Genomic DNA, 13,084 nt, shown 5'->3' with positions numbered 1-13,084 from the left:
TACTTGGAGAGACAGAAACAAAATTAAATGTTTGGCATATAGGAAGTTATCGTATGTAAGGGCAATCTGCTTTCACTGTCATAGTCTACCAAATGAGCTTAGTTGAAATGATCTTGCCTCAGAATGGTTGTAGGATATCAAACTTGAAAGCTGGTCTTTATAACTTTGATATTGTAATGTATAGATGAGGCCCAGAAGAGTAAATGCCTTTATGACCTTGTGATCCCAATCTGGGTTGAAATAATGGCTTTGGTGACGTATTGATTGATTGATTTTTTTAAGATTTCTTTATTTTTGAGAGAGAGTGCACAAGAGAAGGGGCCGAGAGAGAGGGGAGGAGAGAAGATACGAAGCAAAGTGGGCTCTGCACTGACAACAACAAGCCCGATGTGGGTCTCAAACCCACAAACCGTGAGATCATGACCTGAGCTGAAGTCGGTCGCTCAACCAACTGAGCCACGCCAAGTGCCCCGGTGACATGTTGATTTTGAACAAATGGCACAATTGATAGTTGAAGTAGCAATTGCCTAAGAAATGTGATCACTCTGTTGCTCTGGAGAAACCCAAGGGATCTTTGTGCTATTATTATTGGTTTGAAATCAAATTGGTGACCCTAAGTAAGCCAACAGCAGCTCTGAAACCATCATTAATAATTAAATGATGGAGTCCAAATTATAAGTGGAATCAATGTCTTCTTTTCTCCAAGAATCGGAATCATACTGTTTTTCCTAAATAACTGCCGGACACAATTGGTTTCTCTTAAAAGATGAGCTTGTCTTTACCTCCTTACCAGTGAAGTGGTGAATCATAAAAATAGATACAGCTCTCAGATCTGACAGTTTAATACTTTTCTTCAGTACTGGATTTACTTAGAAAATGGACATCTTCAAATTCTTGGCTACGGAACATCTGAACAAGCACAAATACTTCTCCAACCCATAATTGCCAGTTTGGACCAAAAAAAAAAAAAAAAAGTATGGCTTTTTGTGGATTAAAGACTTAGATTTCAAGCAGTGACTGCCCCCCCCACCCCAATCTCCCACTACCAAATCCAGCAGTCTTATAAATACAACGTAAATTTGCATGAACTATAATTACTGTGGTCAATTATGCTACAGCAAGCACATAGTTTTTCCTCAAACATTTTCATACGCAAAGAAGAAACTGCCTTTATGACTCATTTTTAGAGATGGGCCAACAAATTTGGGTCATGTGAGAGCTGACTTGTTTTTTTTTTTTTTTTTCCCTGCACACTTAAGATGTGTTCATGTTTAGGGGAATCTAACTAAATCAACTTTCTATTACTTTTGATTGGGTCCAGATGAAAAGTAATTCGAAAATAGGTCAGAGTTTTTAAATCCTGAGGATATCTTTATAATAAGCAGACCTCTTGCTTACTAAGTAGTTTATGACCATATACCTTCTGATGTAGTGTAATTATTTAAAAAAACAGCTTTAGGGGCGCCTGGGTGGTGCAGTCGGTTAAGCGTCCGACTTCAGCCAGGTCACGATCTCGCGGTCCGTGAGTTCGAGCCCCGCGTCTGGCTCTGGGCTGATGGCTCAGAGCCTGGAGCCTGTTTCCGATTCTGTGTCTCCCTCTCTCTCTGCCCCTCCCCCGTTCATGCTCTGTCTCTCTCTGTCCCAAAAATAAATAAACGTTGAAAAAAAATTTTTAAAAACAGCTTTATGGGAGTATAATTTATGTCCCATAGCATTCACCCAATGTAAGTAGATAATTCAAAGATTTTTGTGAATGTATATAGCAATGTAACCTTTACTGTAGTTCAGTTTTAGAACATTTCCATCACCCCTGAAATTTCTCTTGTGCACTTTATATAGGCCTTCCTGCTTCTACTTCCAGCTCCCAGCAACCATCAATTTGCATTTTCTCTCTACAAATTTTTTTTTTCTGGACATTTCATGTAAGTGAATTAAATGGTAATTATGCCTCTTGTGTCTTACTTTGTTTTGGGGATCCGTCTAGGTTGCAGCATGCATCGGTTGTACTATCCTTTGATTGCTGAATAATATTCCGTTTTATGGATATGTCACATTTAAAAAAAAATCCATTTACCAGTTGATGGACATTTAAATTGTTTCCAGTTTGGGGCCCTTATGTCTAATGCTGCTACGAACATGCATTGACGTGTCTTTGTGTGGACATATGCTTTCATTTGTCTTACATAGATTCCTGAGAATTGAATTGCTTTATTATATAGGAAGTTTCTGTTTAAATTTTTAAGACAGTGTTAAATGTTTTCCAAAGCATCCGTGCCGTTTTACATTTCCACCAACAATATATGAGAGTTCCCATTCCTCCACACCATCATCAATACTTGGTATTGCATTCTCTGTCTTTTTGATTATAGTGATATTAGTAGATGTAAAGTGGCATGTCATTATGGTTTCAATGTGCATTTTCTTAATGACAAATGATGTTTAGCATCTTCTCATGTGCTTAATCAACTATGTGCATATCTTCTTTGGCGACATGCCTAAAAATATTTTGCCCATTTTTTTTTTACATTTATTTTTTTGTTGAGAGACAGAGAGAGACAGAGCGTGAGCAGGGGAGGGGCCGAGAGAGGGAGACACAGAATCTGAAACAGGCTCCAGGCTCTGTGCTCTTAGCACAGAGCCTGACGCGGGGCTTGAACCAATGAACTGTGAGATCATAACCTGAGTGGAAATTGGACACTTAACCGACTGAGCCACCCAGGTGCCCCATTTTGCCCCTTTTTAAAATGGGATGTTTGTCTTATCACTGAGTCATAAGCGTGTGTTACGTATTTGGGTACAAGTCCTTTATCAAACACATGATTTGCAAATATTTTCTTCTGGTCTGTGACTTGCCTTTTTATTTAAAAAAATGGGGTGCAAATGTTTTTAATATTCTAAATTTTAATGGAGTCCAATTTACCAGGTTAGCAGCTTAAAATTATTCATGGACTCTCTATAAACCACAAGGGCATAGTCAAGAATCCATAGCACCACATACAAAATCACAGAAAGACATACAAAGTCAGATCTGACTTCCATGCATCTCTGCACGACTTTAGCCCTTGACCGGATTTTGTCTCTCATTCCATGTTTTAATCAGAATGTTACCTCCTGCACCCTCTTAATTGACCATGTCATTTCTGCTCCCTATGCTTTTGCTCTGGTTCGTCTTTCTACTCGGACCAACGTCGCACATCCCTTTCCCTCTCTGGCTAAATTCTTCTCTTTCTAACTCCTTTATAACTAAGATCCTCTGGAAAACCTCTGCTATTCCTCCCTCCCAGGCTGGGTTGGGTGCTCTTCCTAAATGCCTATTTCAGTCTTCGCCTATTTCAGTCTTAGCATATCTCACAGTATTCTGTAATTTTTGTTACATTGTCTTCCTTATCCAAGAATAAAGTTGTTTAGATAAAGGGCTAGTTTTTAGGTAATGGGTTAGTTTTTCTTTGTATTTATAGTGCCTAGCATAGCTGCAGTTTTATTATAAGTACTTAATAAATATCGACTGAATATATGCTGTGTTTTAAAAAGTCATGAAGAGCCTGACTTTTAGGAAAGCAAATCTATTCAGTGGATTATAACCAATCAGAGATAAGCATTCAACAAACCTACATGTTCGGAGAAATAAGATTATCAGAAGGATTCTGGATTCAGCATCAAACCATTTGTTCAGTTTTATTCTATAAAGACACTGTTTTATTCTATAAAGAACTATCTGCTTTACAAGAGTTTTCTCTAATACTCACAACACCCTCGTGTAAGAGAGGTAACTGTTGATGTCCCTGTTTTATAGGAAAGAAAACTCAGAGTAAGTGCCTTGACTGAGGCCATCTAGCCATTTGTAACGGGAAAGAGAACAGGTCATTTATAAACTTAGCATGATAAGAAATCATGGCTTCGAGGAATGAACTTAATAAATGTTCAGTGAACACACACTATGTGTCAGACAATATTCTAGGAGCTATGAATTTAAAAGGAAAAGAGGAAACAACATTTTTTTTTTGCAGTCATGGAGTTTATGATCTAGGTGGTCATGCCATTTCCACTAAAACAATGGATGCTACTCTAACCAACACGTTAAGAGAGAAAAACTGAGCTTTCAATTCACTTGAGATAGTAAAGACAGAAAACGGTAAAAAATTTGAGTCATACAGACATGAGAATGCTTGTTTCATCCTTCATTTTTCTTTTCTAAGTGGGAGTTGAGAAATGAATGGATTTTCATATACACAGGGGTTTGCCAGCAACATAAACATCATAACCTGGCCCTGGCCCTGCCCCTGGCCCTGGAATGGCCAACTATTTGGCCATGATATCTGTCAGAGAGACCAGGCAATGCCTATGTGTGCAGTGCTGTGTTTAGGAAAGAGTCAGAAGAGAAAGGATAATTGGAAAAGGTGGGAAGGAGGTAGGAAAATTGAAAATGCAGTGGGGAAGAGAGAGAACAAGGACATAATCATTGTCAAGACCAACGTCTGTGGGTCTTCTCTCTGTATCCTGAGGGTAGGGCCCTGCCCGTACTGGTAATTGTTATATGACTTGGGACCTAGCACAAGGCCTCTCCCTTGGTTAGTGTTCACTAAGTGTATTAGAAATATGATTTATTGAGGGGCGCCTGGGTGGCGCAGTCGGTTGAGCGTCCGACTTCAGCCAGGTCACGATCTCGCGGTCCGGGAGTTCGAGCCCCGCGTCAGGCTCTGGGCTGATGGCTCAGAGCCTGGAGCCTGTTTCCGGTTCTGTGTCTCCCTCTCTCTCTGCCCCTCCCCCATTCATGCTCTGTCTCTCTCTGTCCCAAAAATAAATAAACGTTGAAAAAAAAATTTTTTTAAAAAAAAATAAATATGATTTATTGAAATAAGTCTATTCATTAAATTAAAAAAAAAATTTGTTGATCGCTCTGGGATTCTAACCATAGTGTGAGGTGTTGGTCCCTGCCTTCAAGGGATACACACGATATTTAAGGAAAGAAACAAAATCGAATTATTGAAAGGAAAGTAGGATAAATACTGTAACAGAGAGGTGAATAAAGTGCTATGAAAATGCTAGAAAGAGATACTTGCGCTGTCTCGGGATTAGGGGAAAGCTTCGTGGAGCGTCTGACATTGGAGCTGGGAGGGTTACTTAGGGCATGGTCTGGAGTGACTGGCCGGTTCAGGATACAATGGGAATGTCACAGTGGCTAGAGAGAAAACACCTGGACAGAAGAGACCGAGGACATGTGAAATTTACAAGGCCAGGCTAGCCAACTGGATGACCGTCTGGGGCATCCGGCAGGCAGTAGGGGCACACGTTAGTTCACCCGCTGTGCCGTCAGGGCTATCTTTTTAAAAATATGTTTTGTGATGTTAATACCCTTCTCAAAGCCACAAAGCCGCTCATCCATCACGAAGGATTATATAATATGGGTTTCCACAGGCTGATGAGGCCTCTAGATAGACATGCACACGAAAGTCTAATTGTGGAAGCACTAGTCCACATGAGTCACTGAACCTTCGTGGCCTTAGCCCTACTTCCTGGTATCCATGCCCTGGTATAATCCTCACTAACACTGAGTTAGTGCAGGTCTATGTATCAAACAGAACACAGAGGAAAGGATGGTTTGCCACTTCTAAGGCTAGGTCCTAACATATATTGGGGCATCGCCTGTTACGTTCTCTCTTCATTTATGTGCTCTGGGGAAAGCCAGTCGCTATGTCATAAGGACATTCCAGGAGCCTGTGGGTTGCCCCGTGTGGGAAGGAACTGAGGCCTCCTGGTGACTGCCATGTGAGTGAGCCGTCTTGGAGGCAGACTCTTCAGCTTCTGTCAAGCCTTCTGACGGCTGCAGCCCCAAGCAGGAATCCCGAGGGACTTCTGAGTCAGAGCCACTAGCTAAGCCGCTCCCAAATACCAGACCCATAAAAAGTTTTAGATAAGAAGTGTTTGTGGTGGTAAGCCACTGAATTTTAAGATGATTCTTTAGGCAGCAATTGATAATTCATACATCACTGATCATGTAAAGTCAGAGTTAAAAGGGACTCCAGTGATTAAGCAAGGCAGACACTGATAGCTGGGCTCACCCTTTCCCATGAGGCCTGAAGAGATTTGATCAGAGCTGGCACATGTTGAGACCCCTTTACGATCCCTGATTCTAAGAGATGCGGGGCTTGGTCCAAGTTTGCGTGTGTAATTAATGAGAAGAACTCCATTTCCTTATTGCAAGCCCAGGTCTTTGCCACTATATGGTGCTACCGTCCATAAAAATGACTTAATTTAACCTTTTTAGTTTTTAGGAGATACCCATTCACTTGCTGAACATCAGTCACTCAGCTTGTTAAGAATTACTCGTCTGGGAAGAAGGTACCATAGTGTTTAAGGAAGTGGAAGAGAGTTTGATTCATGGCAGGCTAGATAACGGCCCCCAGAGATATCCAGGTCCTAATTCCTGGAATCTACACATGCCACCTTGTATGGTAAAAGTGATTTTTCAGATGTAATTAAGTTGAGGATCTTGAGATGGGGAGATTATCCTGGATTTTCTGGGTAGAATAGAATCTAAATGTAATCACAACCGTCCTCTTAGGTGGGAAGCAGAGAGCAATTTGATAAAGAAAAGAAGGCAATGTGATGCAGGACAAGAAGAGAAAAGATTATGTGATGCAGGGCCATGAGCCAAGGAATGAGGACAACATCCTTCCTGGAAAAGACAAAGAAACAGATTCTCCCCTGGAGCCTCCAGAAGGAGCCAGCCCAGATGACCCTTTGATTTTAGCTCACTGAGACTGATTTCACATTTCCGACCTCCAGAACTATAAAAGAATCAATCTGTGTACCAATCCATCTCCTTGTCTTGTTAGTTTGTGCGAGACCATCTTTACACGACTCTGTTGTGCCCTCTGTAAAATGGGAATAATAAAATATTTCACAGAGTTGCTGTTAGATTATGATCATTCATGTAAAATACTCAGGATAGGACTTGGCTCGTGGAAGGTTCTTTATAAAGTTGGCTACTGATTTGGTCTAGACAGGAAGATTGCAACATTTTTTGCCTCCTTTCGACTAACTCAAGTAGAGTACTAAATAGCTCTTGGAATTCAGAAAGGGCTGCGTATTTATTAACTGTTCGAATGTCACTATCCTATCAGGCACTCCGACCCTATTGGCTTCATCTGCTCTGATCGTCTTTTCTCAAGAGTTGACTGCAAGATACAGAAAAGGCAAATGGATGGAATGACTGGAAAATAACCCCTGAATGAGAGAACTAAAGAGGGTCTTGAAGGGATTTCTTTGCCTATTATCTGCGTTCAGGGAAAGTCACACAAAACAGGTGAAAGGTTATCCCGTTTGTAAAAATCTCTGGCGAGGGAGTGCCCACAACCTTTCCTAGTAAGGTCCCTTGGTGCAGATGAAGACTGTTCTTGATTTTCAAAGAAGACTGCACTGATGTCTGTAAGTCTCCTCTGTGGAAAGAAATAGAACGGTTTTGTTTTTGAGAACGGCTTAATACACAGTGCCGCTCAAAAGAGTCTGTTGTGAAAGTGGCCACGTGTTAGTTACCTGGCCGTGTCTCCGTTTCGGTTTCAGGACCACTGAAGGTAAGAGGCAGCAGAGTTGTACAGAGATTTTCTTTTCCTTACCCTGGACTACACTTCAAAATGTCACGAATGAAAAAGAAAACGTATAATAAATCTATTTACTTACGTTATTCATCCCTACAACTCTGTTTTCTGTAGACTCTTGTATTTTCTATTTTTCGCTTCGTGGATTCGGCATTTGTATTCTGTTGTTTACAGGTACTGGTTACATCTGCATAGATGAAGTGCTCTGTGGTTTCTACCGTGAGCCCTTGGGGGGGGGGGGGCGGGAACAGCTTCTACACCTTTCTCTTGTATAGTGTTTGGTGGGACTTCTTGTGCCCCAGGGCTGTTTTATGATGACAGAGATGTCACTATAAAACGAAGCTAAAGGAACATTGTTTACTTTTATTTTAATATTTATTTATTTATTTATTTTCAAAGAACATTACATTTTTTTTTAGCTTATTTATTTTGAGAGACAGAGAGAGAGAGAATATGAGAATGAGTGGGGTAGGGGCAGAGAGAGAGGAAGGTAGAATTCCGAGAAGGCTCCACGTTGTCCGTGCAGTACACGACGCAGGGCTCGATCCCATGAACCGTGATGGAGTCAGACGCTTAACTGACTGAGCCACCCAGACACCCCTCAAAGGACTATTTTTTTTTTTTAATAGGGTCTTTTGCTGTTGGGTCTTTAGGGGGTGTCTCTCTATTTACAGAGTAAAGAACTGAGGAAGAAGAGCTGTATCATCATGACAAGCAACTGTGGCCAAATGGCCCAGGCCAGTGATTTTCTAAAGGCCTGCAAAATCCTGGTCCTGTTGGAGATGGCCGTGGAAACAAATGAATCTGGTTCACTGACCTGGCCTCTGATGTCAGACAAAGGTTTAGCCTAAGGATGAAAGACCAAGTTCCCTTCTATCTCTGAACATGTCTCAACCCTGGACGTTGTCCTTCTCCATCACTGAATCCCATGTTCGCCCACCCCCGTGGTTAGCAGCTCATTAGAGGGGGGTGCATTTTTCCTAATTTAGCCTGGAATGGCTGATGCTTGTTGGGCTAACAGGGTGTGATGCCTGGTGCAGGAACAAAGTCAGTCTGAAGTCAGTTGGCCAGAATGTCTTTCTCTCCAATGCAGACTCAACTACCCAAACTGGTAATGGAGGCAGACATCTCTTAATTGAAGCGGCCTTGTTTAGCCAACGGAGATTGACGGCCGAGGTGGCATTAGGTTTGCTGCCTCACAGGTGCCATCTGATGGTGGCAGTTGAGCAGAACCTTAGTAGGTCTTTCGTGGCAGCTTTGTAAGACACTGACTATAAGCCACGCACAAATTACTTTTTCATATTTAAACATTTTTTAATCTTCAGTTTTCAGAGAGCGAGAGAGACAGAGACAGAGACAGAGCATGAGCGGGGGAGGAGCAGAGAGACAGGGAGACACAGAATCCCAGTCAGGCTCCAGGCTCTGAGCTGTCAGCACAGAGCCCAACGTGCTGCTCCTACCCACAAACTGTGAGATGGTGACCTGAGCTGAAGCCGGACGCGTAACCTACTGAGCCACCCAGGTGTCCCTCTTTTTCATATTTAGATGCTCTGATTGTACAAGGTAGGTGAGGCATGAACAAAGGCACATCCAGAGGGTGATGCTCAACCTCTCTCCAGATGAGAAGCTCAAATCAGCTTTTGCTTTTGTGGGGAATCAAAATTTAATATATAATCTAAAATCCTCCCAGCTTATGGAACTCAGGTCACAGGTCCTAGGAGAGAAGATGAAACTTTCATTTACCTTTACCCTATACGTGGAGAGATTCTGTGCATAACCGCTTAAACCAACAGCTGGTAGATTTTGATGCATTTATATCTGCTTACACAAGATCAACTCCCACCATAAACACTGAATTCTGTTTATAACAGAAGGGCAGGATCCGCGGGTAGCATCACCAGAGCGCTCCGGGCTCTTTTTTTCCCCCCTTTTCTCAGAGACTCCAGAGGAATGTGCCTTTGTACCGCCTCACTAGCATCCCTAAATCATGATTAATTTAAAGCCTTTTCTCTCCTTAGTTAGGCCTGACACAAGCAACCGCTTTTCTGTCACATCGATTTTTCTGTCCTTGCAGATTCGAAGCCAGGGCTGAGTCCTCCTAACAGGGCGAGTTCTCTGACAAGGAAGTTTTGCAAGCAAATTTACAGCTGGAGTCAAGCTCGTCAGTGAGGGCCAGAGGGGAACTGTCGCAATCCACTGGGTAAGTATGCATTTAATAGTGTTTATCCAAGCAAGTTTGTGATTTCTTCACTCTATGCAACAAATATGTTATTTGTAATACCTATCTTCTCTAATCTAGGTGTTTGAAAAATGCCTCTAACGTGTGTGGGCTAGAATACATTTTGTTTTTCTGTGGGCATATTCATTTAACAAGGGCAGCCTTTGAGGACGATCAAAAACTGTTTGTCATTTTTCCAAATCATCTCTCTCTGCGGTGACCATGACTTAATCCTGAAGGAAAACAAGGTAATCTTTTCAAATAAACATTCTCAAGGATGTTTAGAGGGAACCCAGTCGCTAGTATGCTGAACCCTCCCCGTGACTGAAAATAGTTGTATCGAAGGAATCCAATGACAGTGAGTTGGAGGGTTTGTAAGCATTTGGTATTTTCAGATGATTGATAATAATAATAAGCTAAATTGCGAGCAAAGGCGTGTGTGTGTGTGTGTGTGTGTATGTGTGTGTGTGTTGGAAGAGTCACTTAGGATCTTGTTTCTCAGTGCTGTTGGTGGAAAATGAGGCACAGAGTGGTTAACCACTTTCCTTAGGTAAGGGAGCTGGCGAGGAACTTTGGTGATATTTAGAACCTAAGCCCATCAGCTTTCCTGGGGCTCACCTGCTTCTGGTCAGAGTGACTAAGGGATGAAGAAACATTTGATCATGATGTAAAAAGGGAGCTCTGAAACCACAGCAATTGGTTAGTAAGCAATGCAGCTTAGTAGTACACGATTCCTAGTCTCAAGGAACTTGGCATGAAATAAAAAGAGGAAAGGCTCAGTATGTATTGAATAAACAAAACTTACTTGGATGATAGAATTAATTAAATCAATACAGACCAGGGGCATGAGAGTTTATCATATTACTGACAACATTATTTGCATTACAATTTTTTTTTTTTTTTGCCAGTCTTTTCCCTTCTGGTCTCTGTGCTCTTGAAGGACATTTGGGCCTGAAGTCCCAGGACTTAAGGCTGATCCCGGCACAGATGAGGACAGGAAGAGGTGAGTGAATAAATTTGGTCTTGAATTTGATATTTTTATCTCCCATTGTTTGTGGGCCTGATGTTCTCTAATTTATCATTTGCTATTTAAGATGCCCATACATTCAAGGCATCTTTTTAAATATGTCCCCACCTATACACGACATAATTACATTATTACCTTGTTAAAAATCTTATAGCTGTGCTGTGCAGCAGAAACACAATGTGAGTTTTAAATTTTCTAATAGGCACATTAAAAAAGTGAAAAGAATAGTATAGGTCATTTAACTCAACATATCTAAAGCCTTGCCATTTCAGCAAGTCAATTAATATTATTAACTAATGGAATTACTAATGAGATAACTTACGTTATTTTTTTCATAGTAGGTTTCTAAAATCCAGTGTGCATTTTAACTTAATGGGCATCTCAGTTCAGACCTACTTTTTTTTTTTTTTTTTTTAACTTTTTGAATGTCTATTTATTTTTGAGAGAGAAAGACAGAGCACAAGCTGGGGAGGGGCAGGGAAAGAGGGAGACACAGAATCCGAAGCAGGCTCCAGGCTCTGAGCTGTCAGCACAGAGCCCGACACAGGGCTAGAACCCGCAAGCAGTGAGATCATGACCTGAGCCGAAGTCGGACACTTAACCGAATGAGCCCCCCCAGGTGCCCCATTTCAGACCTACTTTTGACTATGATGTAGATTACTGCATTTCAGGTCAACAATGTGCACTTGTAACCGCTGTATTTAGCACAGAGCTAGAGTTCACATGTAGGTGTAGGCAACGTTTTCCCTGCCATTATGCACATTCTCAACCCCTGTCGTTCAGAAATAATCCCATCCTCAGTCCCCTGTATGAAAGCTGGGTGACCAACCATCCTGATTTACCCAAGGTTTTCTGGGACACAGGACTTGCCACTGTAAAGCCAACACAATCTCAAGCAAAACCGAACGGCTCGTCATCCCACGTGTAAACCATGCCTGTCCATCCACACATTTTATCCTCTTGGCCGCAGTGAGTGGATCAGATTTAGAACATATACACCTGCTGCCACTCATGAGATTTTGTGGGAACCACTGGGGAAAAGACCCTCACTTTCTGCAGTAGTTATTATATTGAGCTTCAGCTAACCTTCTTTACATCATGAGGAGAGAGCCTGGTTGACAGTAGTTCTTCAGAGAAAACCAGAGGTAGGGAAAAACTGAGTCTTGGTGACTTTTTATTTTGTATTTTTTTAGTTCCTGGATCCAGCCTTGCGTGAAGCTACTCTGCCCTTAAACTTTTCAGTAAGACAAAACAGTGTTTTTTGTTTGTTTGTTTGTTTTGTTTTTAAGTAGGAAGCAATGGAGATCTGCTGTTTGTTCCTCTCCTGTCTCTTTCTCTCTAGCTCTCAGACCTTTGCCTTTGCTCATGTTTGCGAGTGCTTTGCTCCATTGTAGTGACTCTCACGACGGATCGTAAGTCTCATTCTAGATATTGGAACAATCTAAAGTTCGTGAGATCTCCAACCCACGGGCTAGGGACCCTTGGGAGATTGTGGAGTTGTAAGGTCAGCATCTGAAAATCCGTCCATCCATTTATGTCTTCTTAATCAATGAATACTAAAAGTGAAATCATTAGCATGTGGGAAGATAACACTTTTCGACAGCTCCAGGAGAAGACTGAGTAGGCATTCAATAGATATCATCGAGCTACTACTATATAACTTGACAAGGTTAAGTGCCCTATATGAAGCATTTAACACATATTATGGCATAGTATTTAGACGGGACTATTATCCTTGTTGTTTTGACATAGAAAAATAAATTTATATATATATATATATATATATATATATTCTTTATTCACTATTCATTTAACACATTTATTTTTTAAACTATTATGTTCTCGATGACTTTAACGTGTGGTAGAGAAAATAAGCTTACAAATATAGCCTATGAAACCACGCATGAGTAAATAAAGAACTAGGAGACGCCACTGAAGAGGAGAGGACGAGAAGCACCTGAGGACAGAGGTGGGAATGGGTGCAGAAGGGACTCTGACACAATCGGAGAAGCTCCCACAAGCATGGTGCCTGATGCCTGACACAGCAAAGTGTATCTGCTCTATTGCAGACGTCTTTACCTTTTTCAGATGAGAGTTCCATTATTTCACAATGACAAATTTTACTTTGTTTTTCTGCATCATGGTGACATAAGGTCATGTTCCCAGGGTTGTGGGATCGAGCCCCGCGTCAGGCTCCTCGCTGAGTGTCGAGTCTGCTTAAGATTCTCTCTCTCTCTCTCT

The 13,084-nt window shown here is 41.5% G+C and overlaps 1 long non-coding RNA gene across 2 annotated transcripts in view; it reads left to right on the top strand.

Annotated features, from left to right (window-relative positions):
- The window catches only part of LOC123608882, a 30,048-nt gene extending 17,355 nt beyond the window's left edge, over positions 1–12,693 (top strand). The window contains exons 2-5 of one of the 2 annotated variants that reach the window (XR_006717492.1): positions 9,673–9,798; positions 9,898–10,064; positions 10,725–10,819; positions 12,037–12,693. This is a non-coding gene — a long non-coding RNA (uncharacterized LOC123608882). Of the gene's footprint in view, positions 1–9,134; positions 9,799–9,897; positions 10,065–10,724; positions 10,820–12,036 lie in introns of those variants that run through there. The other variant, XR_006717491.1, reaches the window with a different exon arrangement.
- Positions 12,694–13,084: the final 391 nt, after the last annotated feature.

Source organism: Leopardus geoffroyi, chromosome B2 (assembly GCF_018350155.1).
Source record: "Leopardus geoffroyi isolate Oge1 chromosome B2, O.geoffroyi_Oge1_pat1.0, whole genome shotgun sequence".
Classification (NCBI taxonomy): Eukaryota; Metazoa; Chordata; class Mammalia; order Carnivora; family Felidae; genus Leopardus; species Leopardus geoffroyi.
Note: the sequence above shows the minus strand (reverse complement) of the source record. Positions and strands in the feature narration are given on the sequence as shown.